The sequence below is a fragment of the Jaculus jaculus genome, unplaced genomic scaffold, assembly GCF_020740685.1.
Source record: "Jaculus jaculus isolate mJacJac1 unplaced genomic scaffold, mJacJac1.mat.Y.cur mat_scaffold_41_1_1322751_arrow_ctg1, whole genome shotgun sequence".
NCBI lineage: Eukaryota > Metazoa > Chordata > Mammalia > Rodentia > Dipodidae > Jaculus > Jaculus jaculus.
In genome coordinates this window covers 734,726-747,111 of record NW_025423495.1, presented here as the reverse complement: position 1 = coordinate 747,111, position 12,386 = coordinate 734,726, and the positions used below count along the sequence as shown (strand labels likewise).

Here is a 12,386-nt window from a genome sequence, read left to right as displayed (position 1 = left end):
GTTTAGGAGATTAATCTGCTCTGACGTTAGTCTTGGTAGGTGGTATGTGTCTAGGAATCCAACCATTTATTCTGTATTATTTAATATGGTGGAGTAGAGGTTTTGGAAGTATGCCCTGATGATTCTTCCAATTTCCTTGATGTCTGTTGTGATCTCTCCTTTTTCATTTCTGATTTTGTTAATTTGAGACTTTTCTTTTTTGTTTGACTAATTTGGCTATCTTTCTTAATGTGTTGAGATTTTTTTTTCACCAATAGTTAATGGAGTCAAACCTATTCCAAGCCAGAAGCAAACACTATGACTCTATCTTCTTGCTATCTAGAAAGTCAACAGGAGTGTGTTCCAGCACACAAGTGCTTTCATTGTTTGTCAGGGAGGCAAAAAGCATGTCCATTGTCCCCAAAGTTTCTAGCAGTTCTCTCTGGTAATCCATCTCTTTTTCTATATGTCCTTGAAGTACTAAAAACATTTTATCAACTACTTGTGACTGACCAATCACAGGCAGATATATATCAATAATTATTTCAGCAGCATTGATCAAACCAGGGGCAATCTTGGCTGAGACAGATTCCTTATCAAAAAATTAAGAACACGAGTAATTTCCTTTTCATCCTGACCTACCAGAGCATTTGCAAGGACTCCTCTTCGATTTAACTCCTTTATGATGGACACTGTAACCTCAGGTGTCTTTATTACACAGTTAGGCTCAAGGGCTCTGTCAAGAGCCTTTGAGATCCGAAAGTTTTCCAGATCCTTGTCATACCATTCTAGGTGCTTTTTTGTTGGCCTGTTGATAAAAATGTCATCCCAATGCTTCATATAATATTTTCCTTTAATAGAAGTTCGATATGCAGGCCTCCTTCTCCTTGGAAGAGAATCTTTCTTTGTTTCAAATTTCTGATGTTTAACATTCACTATCCCATTGGTCATCCAACAACAATTGGCTCATCTTCATGAGCAAGTGCAAGACTTAAACTTGAATCTGTGTAATCAATTGAAGCTGTGCACTACTTTGTAGGACACTGTGCTGTGCACTTTGACTTTCCTATCCATTGAGCGAGAGAGCAACCTCTGTCCTGAGCTGCTCAAACATAAACATGTCACAGTCCCTGTGATGATTTTTCAAAGACACAAGCAACTACCCTCCTTTGAACACATGTCCCAGACTTTAACATAATGAACTCCTGAAGATACCAGAAACCCTCCAGAGGGGAAAAGCAGGACACTCTCCACAGCCTGCCCATGCTTGACACAGAAAACATTTTTACTTGTTCACACATCAAACATCTTCACAGTATGATCGAATTGCCCTGTTACAAAGAGATCAGTTTACTAGGACATCCACACCACACATAGTCAGAATGTTCTTTGAATGTCAGAATCTCTTTGGCATTTGGAATATCCCATAATTTAACTGCATAATCGTCAGCCCCAGAGACCACATTGTATTTGTCAAATGTAAAGTCTACTGTGTGAACTGCTTTTGTATGGTCTTCAAACTGCCTGAGGGGAGCCCTCTCATGTATATCAAGAAGCTGAACTCTACCATCTTCACTACCAGCTACAAGCAATTGGACATCATGTCGAAAAGTAGCACAGTATGCTGTGTCTTTAAAATGGGAAAAGATTTTTATAGGTTCTTGGGAGTATTGGCCATAAATATGAGTTCTTGAGGAAACTGTGACCGCATAGTTATATGGAGGCTGGGAAGAAAAGTCTACTTTTGACACTGCACCAAATTCCTTAATATGTTCAGGAGTCTTATAGTTGTTCCAGTACAAAGTATCTTGAGTGACCTTTTCATCAAGTACAGGATATGTTTGAGTAGCTACAGGTATATAACTAGCCATGATTTCATATAATTGCATTGCTGTCCAGTGGCCAATAATCTCCACGGGGCTGCAGGGACATGCCAACTCCCAAGGACAATTTTCCGGTCTCGGCCAGCACTCTGTCCACCACACTGCTCTTGAAATCACTCCTCACTTGATTTTTTGAACTTAGCAAAGTTTTTTGCCCTCCCAATCAATTCCTTCTGTCTTATGTTCCAGATCAGAGGTTCTTTCTTTCACATGAGTAACTCTATTGGTAAGGGGTTCTAAAGAGGTTTTTATAATATCTATTTGGTTTTTGTCTTCTGTTGTGTTACTTTGCATCATGTCCATCTCTTTTTTGAGGTACAAGTTTGAGTTCTGATTTTCTTGGTGCTTCCTGGAGTTCATTCTTGCATTTGTTCAGTCTTCATTGAGCTTAATCAATTGGTTGTTGAGAGCTTCCATTTCTTGACTTACCTTCAATTAATTCATAGCTCTTGGGAGCATTCTAATGTTTTCTTCAATCAAGTTGAGCCTACTGTCAAAAGCTGAATGCTCCAGGAAATATTCTGTTCAATTTCATTGATACAACTGCTGGTTCCTTGATGGTTTGCTTCCAGTTCAGTTATTTTATTTATTTTTTTGATCAGGGTGTTGTTGGTTGTTGTGTTTTCATTTTGTGAATGATTTTTTTTGTTGATTTCTTTAGGATTTAATTGGAGGCTTCCATTGTCACACTAGGCATTCTTGGTGGCGATCTGTCCTTTTTCTGACTTTTGTTGGCTTTTATGCATTGTTGTCTACCCATTTTAGGAAGACTTTTTATTTTATTGAGGAGGAAGCAAGTTTTTGTACTTTGACCCATGCACCTTCTGCATCAGGTTAACAGGGATGTTGGTACCCAGTGGCCAGTCAGGATACCAGAACAAAAGTCCTGATTTTACAGCTCACACAGGGACCAGGCCTGCCCAAGCAAGGTACAATGGGATCTACCAGGACCAGGGTACTGGGAGGAGCCAGGGAACAGGCATCTGGCCTAGTTATTCCATGCCATGCCCTCCAGCTCACAGACCATCACAGGGAACCCAGACCAGAGAGGTGAGAAGATCCCAGGAACAGGGGCCTGGCCTCCTCGTTGCACACTGCCATGCCCGCCCACACATTGACAGGCACAGGGAACCCAGATCAGGGAGGGGGGAGGAACCTGGCAACAGGGGTCTGGCCTACTCATTCTCATTCCAGACTGCTGTGTGTTCACCCTCCCACTGCACAGGGAACCAGACTGGGGAGGGTTTTGTTTTTATTTTTGTTTTTGTTTTTGAGGTAGGTTTGAGCTCCAGCCTAGGCTGACCCGGAATTTACCACCTAAGTTCTGGGATGAAAGGTGTGTAAAGGAATGACTGAGAGATGAAAATACAGTTTAGAAAATTGGGGCTCCTTCTTAGTTGCTAGAAGGTGATTGTCATACTAAGAGACAGGCATAAATTTTATGCCAAAAAAAAAAAAAATGAGAGCGCCAGATGGCAGCTTCTGCTCAGGATCCATAGTGTATAGGATGGCTGAGCTGACCATATTGCCCATCCAACATGTCTTAGGAGAGGATCATGCACGATTTAGCCATTTTCTCCATCATCTGCTGTCACCCACCCATGTGCCACATGACTTGGATTTTACTGAGTTCCCACACTAAGAAAACAAAACAAACGAACAAACAAAAAAACATTTGGGGCTGGAGAGATGTCTTAGTGGTTAAGGTGCTTGCCTGTGAAGCCTAGGAACCAATGTTCAACTTCCCAGATTCCACATAAGTTAGACAAAGGTATGGCAAGTGTAAGGTTGCACATATCCACTAGGTGGTGCAAGTAGCTGGAATTCTTTTGCAGTGGCTGAGACCCTAGTGTGCCAATTCTCTCTCACTCTTACTTTATCTAAAACAAAAAAAATACATTTGATAGATCCTTTGGCTGACTTTGATTACTAAACTAATGAAGAAGAAAAACATGTTTTAAGTAAAATTCAGCTTTCATAGTAAAAAATTATCCCATTTTGTATGTGTGTGAATTAGGTACAAGGGTGTTTTTGTGTTCATGTGTGTGTGTAAATATCTGTGTATGGGACTATAAGTGTGGACCATGCTTCTGTGGTATATTGTGTGTGTCTGTGTGTACATGCATGTGTGTTGATATTTGTATGAGGGGTGCATGTATGGGTGTGTATCGATACATGTGTCAGTCTCTATTTGCCTATGTGTGGTATGTGCATACAAGTGCATGCATTTATATATATGTATACATTCATATGTAAGTCTGTGGTCTGTGGGCACTTATATGTGTATGTTGTTGTATGCATTCCATATATGTATATATAGTCAATGCATATACATGTATGTGGGTATGCATGCATATCTGTGTGTGTTTTACATATTCATGGGTGTTATACACATTCATGTGTGTTATACATGTTCATGTGGGTCATATATGTTCATGTGTGTTATACATATTTGTGTGTGTTATACATATTCATTTATGTCATACATGGTCATGTGTGTTATATGTATTCATGAGTGTGCTTGAATGTGTATGTGTGCCCCTGAAGAGGTATGGCTGTTTCCATATCATGTGTGCCTCTATGAATAGAATACTCAGTAGATATGGATTAATTTGTCTATTTGTTTATTTATTTATTTATTTATTATTTGTGTGTATATATAATAAGCTTTCTATAAAATTAAAGCTTTACCATACAATGGGGACTGATTTGGTTTTTTTTGTGGTTGTTAACTTGAAGGGACTTAAATTGCCATGCTCAAAATCCTTGAGTCATGCTTATGAGGGAATTTCTAAAATAGGTGGGAAGATTCAGCCTAACTATGGGTGGTACCATTCCATGGGATGGGACTCTGGACTGCATAAAAGGGAGAAAACATGCCTGGTGATATGGCTCATTGGTTAAGGTGCTTGCATGCAAAGCCTACTGACCTGGGTTCAATTCCCAGTACCTACATAAAGCCAGATGTTCAAAGTGGTGCATGTGTCTGGAATTTGTTTGCAGTGGTTAGAGGCCCTGGCATACTCATTCTCACTCTTTCTTTCTCTTTTTCTTTCTATTTCTCAGTGCTTGTAAATAAATGAGTAAATAAATAAATAAACCAGAAAAATTTAAGGGTCAGAGAAATGGTTCAGCAGTAAAAACACTTGCTTGCAAAGCCTAAGAACCCAGGTTCAATTCTTCAGCACCCAGGTAATCCAGATTTACTAGGTGGTGCATGCATCGGAAGTTTGTTTGCAGCAGCTAGAGGCCCTGGTGCCCCCATTATCTCTCAAAGAAAGGAAGAAAGGAAGAAAGGAAGGAAGGAAGGAAGGGAGGGAGAGAGGGAGGAAGGGAGGGAGGGAGGGAGGAAGGAAGGAAGGAAGGAAGGAAGGAAGGAAGGAAGGAAGGAAGGAAGGAAGGAAGGAGTTAAGGAAACTACTCTGGTTATCATGGGGATAACAAGATATCCTGACTGTAAGACTGAACCCACTGAAGGCTCAAGAATTGAAAAATGTGAATTAGATCTGAAGGAACAGTGTTTGAAGATGGTCTCTCTGCTCCCCACTGTCAGCATACAGAACCCATAACAGCTATGTTCCATGGAGGTGCCAGCTCTCATTCCAACCTTGCCACATTACTTGTGTGTTGCTGGGTTGGGGATCATGAAAGCTGACCTGGAATTCACTATATAGTCTCAGGGTGGCCTTGAGCTCATGATGATCCACCTACCTCTGCCTCCTGAGTGCTAAACTGTATGAATCTTTGAATGTAAACCCTAAGTTGCAATGTAGACCATGGAATGTTGGAGGTGTCAGGACCATAGAACATTTGCACACACCAAAGAATGAAGGTGGGCATGGTAGTGTATGCCTTTACCCCTAGCTCTCATGAGCCAGAGGTAGGAGGATCACTGTGTGTTCATGGCCTAAGGACCCATGTTTGACTCTCCAGATCCCTAGTAAGCCAGATGCACAAAGGTGAGGCAAGAGGAAGGTTGTACATGGCCACTAGGTGGCACAAGCATCTAGAGTTCAATTGCAATGGCTGAGGCCCTGGTGTGCCAATTCTCTCTCTCTTGTGCATGTGCTCTCTGTTTTTCTCTCCAAAATAAAAAATAGAAAAAATAATAATAACTTTTCTTAGTCAGTTCTTGTATGTGACACCTTCTTTACTTTATTCATTTTTCTTTATTACTGCATATTAATTATTATTACTATGTATTAGTTATAGCTAATATACAATTAATTGTATATGATAGTTTCCTTGTGACTTTTAAAATTAAGATTTAATTTATTTATTTGAGAAAAGATGCAGTTACAGAGAATGGGCATGCCATGGCCTCCAGTCACTTTAAATGAACTCCAGATGCATGCCCCACCTTGTGCATTTGGCTTTGTATGTGTACCGGGGAATTGAACTTGGGTCCTTAGGCTTCACAGCAAAGTGACTTAACTGCTGAGCCATCACTCCAGCCCCCATTTGAAGTTATTTTTCCCAAGACACTTTCATCTTATTCCTTTTTATTCTTGGCTGTCATAAAATAAGGATGGGATCTATTCCATCGTTTCATAGGTATGGACTCTTGCATTTTAATTTTGTGCTTTTACCTATCATTCAACTTTCTGCCATATGTTTGCAATGGGTTTTAAAATGTATTTTATTTGTTTTATTGTTTTTATTTATTTTAGGCATAAGGTGCTATGCGATGTATTTGCATGGATGGATTCTGGGGATTTGAACTCAGGACCTCATACAGTAGTGGCTTACACTTTGCCAACTGAGCCATTTATGCAGAGTTTTTGATTTTATTTGTTTTCATCTTTATTTTTTAAATTATTTTATTTATTTGAGAGAGAGGAAAAGAGAAATAGGAGGAGAGAAAGAGTCAGGGTGGGCACACCAGGACCTTCGGCCTCTGCAAATGAACTCCAGATGCATGTGCCACCTTGTGCATCTGGTTTACATGGGTATTGTGGAATCAAACCTGGTCCTTCTGCTTTGCAGGCAAGTGCCTTAACAAATGAGTCATCAAACATCCCTAAGGACCCAGGTTTGCTTCCTCCGAACCCATGTAAAGGCAGATGTACAAGGTAGTGCATGTGTCTAGAGTTCATTTGCAGTGTCTGGACACCCTGGTGCACTCATTCTGTCTCTATCTGACTCCTTCTCTATCTCCTTGAAAATAATTTTTTTTTAAAAAAGAGGATTTACACTTCCCACCCAAGGGTCTATCCATTTCTGCCCACAAACATACTGTTTCCTTCATTTCTTTCTTGAAGAAGTGATCCGTCTACACCCGAAAACCTGGAGTAGCATCTATGGTCTCATAACTTTATGTTGTTGTATGTGACATGAACATCAAAAGACCTTCTCAGGGTGGCAGAGATGATTTAGCAGTTAAGGTGCTTGCCTGCAAAGCCAAAGAACAAAGGTTTGATTCCCCAGTACCCATGTAAAGCCAGATGCACGAAGTGGCACATGAGTTTGGAGTTCATTTGCAGCAGCTGTAGGCCTTGGTACACACATTTTATCTCTCTCCTTCTTCATCTATTTCATATTAATAAATAAGATATTAAAAGAGACCTTCTCAGAAACCCATTGCTACTATGTAGATGTCCTCTCTAGAACGTAGACTTTCCTCCTCCATCCCTAAGCCACTATTGACTGTCTCATTTTATTTTTATTTTACAAATTACTAGCTTTTCTACTTAGGGTCTCACTCTGGTAAGGCTGACCTGGAATTCATTATGTACTCTCAGGGTGGCCTCGAACTCACAGCCACAATCCTCCTACCTCTGCCTTCCCTGTGCCATAATGAAAGGTCTGCGCCACCACACCTGGCTACCATATTGTTTTAACTTGTATATATCCAAACGTTCTTTCTGTCTCAGTGAACTTACCTATTTTACATTATCTATATAAATGAAATAAAACACTGCATGACATTTGGTGTTTGGCTTCATGCATTCAACACTCACCCATGATGTACATCAACCTGTTTTTTTAATTTCTGTTGAGGTGAGTGCATTGATGAACCACCTTTTCTTAGAGGACAAAGAATTGGCATGCCAGGGCCTCAGCCACTGCGATTGAACTCCACACACTTGCACCATATAGTGGGCATGTGCAATCTTGCGTTTGCCTCACCTGTGTACATCTGGCGAAGTGGTATCTAGGTTATTGAACATGGGTCCTTAGGCTCTTCAGGCAAGCACCTTAACTGCTAACCCATCTCTCCAGCCCAAACCAAGCCACCTTTTCTTTATCTGTTGACATACAATTTTCTTTCCATGTTCACTGGCTGTGACTGTTGCTACCACAAATACTCAGGTACATATTTTCCCTTAAAATACCAGTAATGTGCACAAAAAGTGTAAAACTACACATAAATATGTATCCCCTTTCACACAAACCACACACACACAAACAAACCTTCCCCCTAAAAACTGAGTGTTATACACCCATGTTACCTCAGTGGTTGGCTGAGATAGGAGAGTCAAGAGTTCAAGGCAAGTCTAGACTATATAGTGATCCTATCTCAAAATACAAGAGCAAACAGGAGAGGGGAGGGAGAAATAAAGGAGGGGAAGGAAAGTGGTGCTGTGGCCAATGACACAGGGTTCATGTTCTAGAAGTGGGACTGCAATGCATAGACAAAGAAACTCACAACACCCATTAGACATGCAGAAGAGGGCGAACCGATGGGCTCTCTGTCACTACTGGGATAAGAGGCAATGAATCTTAGCCTACCATGTTTTTAATCTTAGGTTTATGCATATATCACAAATAGCTTATGGATGCATCATGAATAATGACTTTGACATAATACAAATTGTCTTGAGAATACTTGACTTTTTGACATGTGGTTAAAAGATAACAGGTCTGTTTTCTAGGAAGATATCTGGCTATCGTAAACAGAGCATGGGAGACTGTGGTTAGGATTTCACTTATTTTTTGTATAATTTGAGTAGGAGCAGCTGCATTCCTCAAACTGCATTGGCACACACATTTACATTTATACAATTATGTTGTCAGTAACATGGAGAGAAGACAGTGGTCTCCAACAAAGAGGGAAGGAAGGAAGGGAGCAAAATAGGGGAACGAGGAGGAAAAGAAAGGCAAGCAGGAAAAAAGAGGGGAAAGGAAAGAGAATAATGGGAAGAAGAAATGAAGGCAGGGAGAAGAAGGGGGAAAGGATGAAGAATGGAATGAAGGAAAAAGAGGTGGGAAGGAAGGAGACTAGGAAGATGGAAGGAAAGAAAGGAAGAAGAAAGTATGAAAAGAAAGGAAGGAAAGGAGAAAAAAGAGGGGGAAGGGAGGAGAAGAATAGAAGAAAAGGAAAAAGAGTGGGAAAGAAAGGAGAAGAATGGAAATAAGGTAGAAAGGAAGGAGGGAGAGAAGGAGGGAAGGAAGGGATGAAACAAAAAGGGAAAACAATGGAATAAAGGAAAAAAGAAAGAAAGGAAGGAAGGAAGGAAGGAAGGGAGGGAGGGAGGGAGGGAGGGAGGGAGGGAGAAAAAAGATGAGGAAGGGTAGAATGGTAGGAAGGAAAGAAAGAAGGAAGATATGATGGTTTGATTCATATGTCCCCCATAGACCTAAGTGTTCTAAATGCTAGGTTCCCAGCTGATGGAGATTTGGGAACTAACACCTCTTAGATGCAGTGTATTGCTGGGCTTATGTGTATCATAGCCAGTTTCCCTTTGCCAGTGTTTGGTGCACTCTCTTGTTCCAGTTGTCCACCTGATTTGGCAAGGAAGTGATATCCACTCTCTGCTCATGCTATCCTTTCACCCTATCATCGTGGAGCTTCCTCTTGAGCCTGTAAGCCAAAATAATTTTTTTTTCCTCCTCAAACTGCTCTTTGATGGGTGATTTCTGCCAGCAATGCAAACCTGACTGAAACAGAAGGGCAAGCAAGGAAAGCAGGTCAGGGCCTCAGAACACAGGCCTGAGTGCAGCCAATCCCTGTGGGTTGACCCGAGTGTTGTCAGTCACACACAGTGAACTTGTAACATCTTCTGGCCCGGAGTCACACTGTCCCAGGAGGCCTCCTCAGACTCTAGGAGTCTCTATATCTGCTCTCTGAGTAACAGGGTGCACAAGGTCTGTGAGCTACAAAGCCCCTGCTCCAATACAGCTGCATTCCAGGTAGCAGGAACCCCTGCATCTGCTCTCTGGGTGTGTGGTCAGGGGGCACACAAACTCCATGAACTACAGTGTTTCTGCTCCAAAGTACCAAAGTACTGCACCCTATTCCTTATGAAAGCACCCTCCCCTCCTGCAGAGTGGATGGCTCCAGCCTCCCCCACGCCACTAGCAGATGGAATGGCCTGTGACTGTGACATCACAGTGCTGTGGCTCAACCAAAGAGTGTGGGGAAATGTGTGGGGGTAGCAGCACGGTTCATTTTCCTGAGCCTCTATCCAGCAGGATGGCGAGCAGGCAGGTAGCCTTGGCTGTCCACGTGAGTGAAGCCACTCAGCAGCGGGTAGGAGGGCCCAAGGGGCAGTGCTGTGAGGACACCAGGTGACAGGCCCTGCTGAGGCCAACACCCAGCTCCAGCATCACCCAAGATTGTCAGCATCTCTCGGTATTTTCTTCATTGTCCTGTGGATGGGAGGAGAAGGTAAAAACCTACACTGTTAGGTACTAAATGCTAGAAGGAAAAAGCAGGAAGGACAGTAGATGAAGTCTTGGCTTTCCTAGCCTCTGGCCATAACTCAGAATACTAAATGCTTTTAGGATGTGACAAATGGATATAGAGCATTACTAAGTGTGATTAACAAAAGTGGAAGTGTCCTGAGTTTAATAAACTGACTCTAATTTGAGAATAGTTGTCTGTCTAAGGTTCTCATGGTGATAGGCAGGTAGAGACTTTTAGAGACGTCATTAGACCTGTGAAGAGATGAGGGGTTGGGAGGGGCAGGCTGGTGTGGGGAAAATCCTGACACTTCAGGAAAGGAAGAAGAGTTTAGTTACTGAATGGAAAGGAAGAACAGGGAATTACAGGCACAGAGGTGCCAAGTCTCTTGTTTGAATGATGTTTAGATTGATTGGTTAATGTGGTAGTTAGGGTGTCTATAGGAATTTAGATGAGAACATTAAGGAGACAAGTGATGTGATTCAAGTATCTTGTATGTGAATGAGCACATGATGCCACAGAGGACACGTGGAGGTCTGAGGACAACTTTGACTTTGCTTGACACAAGGTCTTCTGAGTCATCCCAAGGTCACTGCCATCTGAAAAGAGAAGGTTCTCCACCAAAAGTGAGAGTAGCATTAATATATGGTTATGGACTTTAAGAGAAGCAATTACTGGGCAGTTTGGTAAGCATAGTATAAACATTTAGCCAGACAGCAGCAGACGTTATACTCCTAGGGCTCATGGCTACCCCTATTGTAGGTTTTCAGCATCAGAGATGTATTCCCTCCCATGGAGCAGGCCTCCAGTCCAATTAGAGGGCAATTGGTATCCACCATGACAGACATGCCACCATTTTACCCATTGGCTAATTTGGCCTAGTTGGCCAAACATAAGGCTTGCAGTGTCCACTGCTAAGTATCTTCACTGGTGATTTCTCTCTCTCTCATTGAAGTGCATGCAGAATGGCTTCTTTCAGCTTTGTGTCAGCTGGTCTACATGGAGGAGTTTATCAGCTCAGCTCCAGCAGGATTTCTCAGTGGCCGTGCAGCCCAAGTATGTGGAGTCTTTGGCAATAGGGTCTTACCATCTATTCCTGGTGGGAAACCAGGGGCCTTGGGAATGGCCTGTAATCTTTTGGAGACATCAGGGATCTCCCTGGCCAAAAACTTACTGGAAGGTATCCCATACCTGGATTTGAAAAATTTCTAGTAACAATCTATGGCTGTTCCATTGTCCAAAACAGTAGGTTTCCATATGATTTATTTATATCCTTTTAGATTTTGATTAGCCCTCCCTCTACCTTCCATTACTCATTCTCTTACCCTGACCTCACTTTGGGCCTTTTCAACCCCATTAATCTATTCTTGACTTACATATATACAATACCATCCTATTAAGTACTCCCCTTCCTTTCTTTCTATTCCCTTTATATCTCCTTTCTTCCTTACTGGCCTCTGCTACTGAGATTTTTTCCTATTCACACAGAAGTCCAATCATCTATAGCTAGGATCCACATATGAGAGAGAACATTCGACATATAGCTTTCTGGGCCTGGGTTACCTCACAATATAATCCTCTCCAGGTCCATTCATTTTCCAGCAAATTTCATAACTTCATTTTTCTTTATCAGTGAGTAGAATGCCATTGCGTAAATTTGCCATATCTTCATTATCCACTCATCAGTTGAGAGATATCTAGGCTGCTTCCATTTCCCAGCTATTGTGAATAGAGCAGCAGAAAACATGGTTGAGCAAGTATCTGTAAGGAAATGAGATGAGTCCTTAGGATATATGCCTAGCAGTGCTATAGCTAGGTCATATGATAGATCTATTTTTAGCTGTCTAGGAACATCCACACTGATTTACACAATGGCTGGAACAGATTGCATCCCCAAC

General features: G+C 41.7%; 1 pseudogene; it reads right to left on the bottom strand.

The window, feature by feature from the left end:
* Nucleotides 1–295: 295 nt before the first annotated feature.
* Nucleotides 296–1,850, bottom strand: LOC123457374 (annotated as a pseudogene).
* Between the last annotated feature and the right edge of the window lie 10,536 nt (nucleotides 1,851–12,386).